Source organism: Octopus bimaculoides, chromosome 20, assembly GCF_001194135.2.
Source record: "Octopus bimaculoides isolate UCB-OBI-ISO-001 chromosome 20, ASM119413v2, whole genome shotgun sequence".
NCBI lineage: Eukaryota > Metazoa > Mollusca > Cephalopoda > Octopoda > Octopodidae > Octopus > Octopus bimaculoides.
The window spans coordinates 5,182,655-5,188,069 of NC_069000.1; positions in this window are offsets into that span (position 1 = coordinate 5,182,655).

Consider the following 5,415-nt stretch of genomic DNA (forward strand, 5'->3'; position numbering starts at 1 on the left):
TATATGTATATGTAATATGACTGAATTGAAGGTTGTAATGGCTTCTTGCAATCTTCACATTTTCCCTGTAGGTGATCTACTATTCTACTTCAGACGACTACAATAATTAAATATTAATTGATCACATTGGTATAATTTGAGGATGAAAGTGTCACAAATCGATTAAACCGATTTCAATATATTATTGGTATTTACGTTAATGTCTGGAGAGCGATAAAAATATTAAAAATCGATCTGAGTAATTAGCAATATTAATAATAATAGTAGTAGTAGTAGTAATAATGATAATAATAATAATAATAATAATAATAATAATAATAATAATAATAATAATAATAATAATTCGTTCTACTATCGGCACAAGGCTTGGAATCTGAAGGGAGGGGGCCAGTCGATTACATCGGCCACAATACTTGACTGGTACTTAATTTATGGGTCCCGAAATGATGAAATGCAAAATCGACCTCGGTTGAATTTGAACTCAGAACATAAGGACAGACGAAGTACCGCTAAGCATCTCGCCCGCCGTGCTAACGTTTCTGTGGGAGAGGTATATGATTTCATGCTGTCGGACTTGTTATGGATATGCAAGATTAATGGATAACTTCCCGTTGCCGTAAAACCCCTTTACGAATGTCCTGATTGGTGTCCTAAGGTAAATGGTATTATGTGGAAAACTTCGGCACGAGTTTATATAGTCAACTGTCCATTTTATAAACTTTAAGAACTGAATTGAAACGTAGAGCCGTCGTGAAACTGGTATCACAATCCATGGATGTAGGATCGATCGGCTTATACTCGCAGACAACATGGTACAACTTGGCTCATCAGAAAGTGATCACTTAACATTCAATGAATGGGTTTGCTGTGAAGTGCTACAAGTCAGGGATAGGAGCCGGAATCGAAACCTTGAGATAGATAACGTTAACGAAATAGCGAGAGCCATTTAGCTGGACTTATCAATGGCGTACATCGCTGTATTGCCTTCAGAGAATTCAAGATTAAAATACAGAAGCTATCAAGAATACAGTCAAGATTCATTCGAAGACATGTAAGCTATACCAAGTTCATTTATTTTTTTCCTTCTCGTAATGTCGGCCAATGCTATTAAGGTTGTATTGGGAAATTTAAGAAAATATTGGAAATCGAAATTCGATCGCATTTAGATATTTATGCTTTTCTTGGTAGTTTTCTGTTTTCTCTTTTGTTCGGTTTCACGCGAAGAAGAACGCCTTTTCCTGTCTTGCGTGTATTGTGTGTTTAAGTATTAAAAGGGGGTGGGGAAACAGAAGAGAAACTACTGGCATTATTACAGCTGTGATTACACGTTCGGTGAAAGGTGTTAGAGAATCTATTTCTTTCACTCTTCCTATGTATATATATATATATATATATATATATATATACGTATGTATGTATGTGGGTTTTTATATGTGTCTATACATACAGCCACACACACACAAACATTGGAGAAACGATGAGATGGTTTCCATTTGAAATGATATAAAAAGCCCGTCATATGTGCATACGTACATTCTGTGTGTATATATATATATGTATATGAAGAGGAGAAGAGAAAGACAAAGAGAGGAAGTGAAGCCAATAAAGAACTGGAGTCACTGACACATTGCACCACCTAGCTGTGAATGTATAATAATGAAGAAGAGATGTAGCATATTTTCAGAGAAATTGGATATTTTATTGACTTCTGGCAGACATACTTAAACAAAAATAGACACATACAGGGAGGGGCATATGTATAGAAATGTGTGCTTATATATGTGCGCGCGTGCACGCACACATCTATGTATATATGTATACCTATATATACACACACACACACACACACACACATATATATATATGAATATATATATATATATATATATATATATATGTATATATGTAAGTATATACGTGTGTATATGTGCATATCTATATCCATATACACTCGCATGTATATAAATGGTTATACGTGCATACACACACACTTATGTACGAGCACATATTCTCACACAGAGTGGAAACGCTGTTTGATCTTTCTTTTTAGCGTTAAACGGTCACCATCTCACCAGTTTGGTATCACCCCTTCCTTCTTTATTCATCTATCACCGCTTCCTTTCTCACCCATACGTTGTGACCGAGACAAACACAAGAGTATTAATATGGTAAAAGATGCCTAGATGTAAAGCCGTGTGGTTCTGTGGTCAGTGTGTTACATTCACATTCGCAAGATCATTGTTTCGAATCCTAGACTGGAGATGCTCTGATTTCTTGGAGCAAGACACCGTGTTTCAATTTACTCCATCTGATGCAGGTGTAAAAGTGTAACGCTGTGATTGAGTGGAGATCCATCAACGGCGAATGTGGGCCTGACTGCCTAACTATTGTAGTGGCGCCATTCGAATCCTAAACGCCAAAAATCAATGCGAGGAAGCGGATTGTGACCAGTGGTGTATAACAACATAGTTTGTTCGATACATTACTACAATGTGATGCGTGTATTTATACTTGATTCAAGAAACGAGTCTCAGGTTCATTGATAGACCTGTCAAAATTAACAACTAAATCGTCTCTCATATCACATCCTGCTAACATCTGTACGGTATAAAATAAATTACCTTTCAGTGTTGTGACCCACTGACTAATATTTAACATTCTCCTTTAACAGCAGCAGTGCATTAAAGCGCAAGTATTCAATATAAATACAGAACGGATCAGGTAGTCGGAAAGATTATTTCAGTTCTAAGATTAGTTTTCAATGATCCATATATTTGACCTAAATTTTTGAGCCTCAAATCTTTTTTTATTTATTTCTTGATGGTAATTATTTCACTTCACGTTAGCCAGTAATTTTCATATGGAAATGCATTGATATCATGCCATGAACTGGGGCGGGAAAGCAGAAAATTAGATAGATAGATTGATTCGTTGATAGATAGATGTTTAGATAGATAGATAGGTAGATTAGAGTGATAGATAGCTAGACGAACAAATAGACAGATAGATAGATAGATAGATAGATAGATAGATAGATAGAGAATGCGATGGACTGATCCTCAGTTTCTTAATACATCCAGTCACGATATTCGAACCACTTAGCTGACAATAATATCTTCGCCAGAACGGGCCGGATGGACAAATATATTTTAAAGTAGTTTCACCTTTCACATATTCATCAAAACAGCCGCAGCAACCCATCCTATTCTTAATGCAGGATTAACATTGTTGCTGATGCTGTATAACCTTAAAGCCAACGCTTATTTAGGAAACCTATAATGGAAGATTTTCCAACCGTGACAATCCAATATTTCTTTCAGCGTAGTGTATTTAATATACGAGATTATTCCATTGTGCCACTCCTCGTTGGTGGTCATTCTTATTTAATCGACCCTGGAATAAGAGAATAACGATGGAAGTTAGTAAAGTCGTAAACGCCACTTTTATTTATGCTTACATAGTATAACTAGGTTAATTATACTTCCATTATTTTTTTTTCTATAGTGGAGGCTCAATAGCCCAGTGGTTTTGGCCAGCGTTCTGTGTTCAAATTCCGCCGCGGTCGGCTTTGCCTATCATCCTTTCGGAGGCTATAAATTAAGTACCGGTTGCGTACTAGGATCGATCTAATCGACTGGTCCCCTCCCACAAAATTTCGAGCCTTGTGCCTAGAGTAGAAAAGATTGTAGAATTATAACCAGTACCCTGCTCATAAATTCTGAGAACAAGGAAGCGGCAAACGATATAATGGTAACCATTTTTTCCGGTGTGCTAACTATTCTGCCAGCTCACCGCTTTGACAGTAGCAAAATAATAACGAAACTACTTCCATCTCCAAAATCATGACCACCACGATGAATGTGAAGAACTGGAACCACAACTATTGCAAAGCATTTTTTTCTAGCGTTCTTGCGATTCAAGAAGACAAGTGTTTGAGTGTGTGCTCTCGTTCAACCTGCAAGAAATATCAGATAAATAAAAGATCAAATAAACATTCGAAGTCGACAGACTTGATACGTAAAGCATTATTTGTAAATAATTCATACACTTCAGACATCAAATCAAAAAACACTCTTTTATGTCCGTGCATATACTCAAAAATTCCTTTGGAACAGACACCAACTGCAGGAAATTGGCTGATGTAATCCTACTGTGATACCTGCACATCGACAGCATCAAATTTCTTAGTGCGAGTTCATACCTTTCACACGTCACTAATGTAGACTTGCTTTATTATTATAAGATTCACTACATATTCAATCAGTTTAAAACGAGCATTATAGACAGACGATGGTCTACCAGGTCCCAATACATGGGCAGGAGACAAAGTTGAAAAAGACTTCAAAGTATTCTCTTAAAGAATTCCATTACAAAATACTAATTCGGATCATCCTATCCATTGTAAATTTCTTTAATATGCTGCAGTTAACAACATGTGGATGTTATCTTGCTAGAAACGTTAGCCAATCGCTTCTGTGTATGTAAGCAAACAAACACTGCGATCGTTTACCTTCGGTAATACAAAAGAAATACATATCAAACCTTGCTGCAGAATGTCACAGACATAATCCAATGAGGTGATAATCTGCGAAGCAATAGATGTAAAAATGAAACATTCAGGAAATTGGAATACATATGCAAAGTCGCACCAGATCAACATGTGTGTGTCAGTGTGTGTCTGCTGCGTATGATGTAAAGAAAGAATGACGTCTACATATTAGATTCATTGGTAAAAATAACAGTTAAATCTCCCATAAATCACAACCTACTTCACAGTTTTAGAGGAAGTATAAACAAAACTTACCAGAAACATACGGCTAACGGTCATGAAGACAAAATGAGTCGGTTTGGAATTTGCTGGAAACTTAATAACTCGGCTCAGAGAGTACTAGACACTCCAATACCTAAGCTGTTTTAGGTCTACTACAAGAGCTATCCATTCCATTAATATTATTACTCCCTTGTATCTCTCTCTAGCACAACTTCTTCCTTTCTTTACCTCACTTTTATATGCTTTCTTCCACCCACTCTCTCTCTCTCTCTCTCTCTCTTTCTTTCTCTCCCGTTTACCCTTCCTCGGTCTCTCGTTCAATAACCCACTGTTTCTCTCCATATTAATTATATATAACTTACACCTTCTAATCCACTCACTCTCTCTTCTCTCTCCCTGTGTATCGCTTCATCGTATCTACATTCTCTCCCCCCACCCTCTATTTTTACATTCTCTTTCTATTTTATTCTCCTTTATCTCTTCCTAACTCGCTCAGTCTCTCTAAACCTTCACCACTCGTGGTCTTTCTCTGTCTACTCAGCTCTTTCCCATTTACTCATTCGCTGCTCTCAAATATCACCCACATATTCACTCTTCCCCATCTCTCTCTCTCTCTCTCTCTCTCTCTCTCTCTCTCTCTCTCT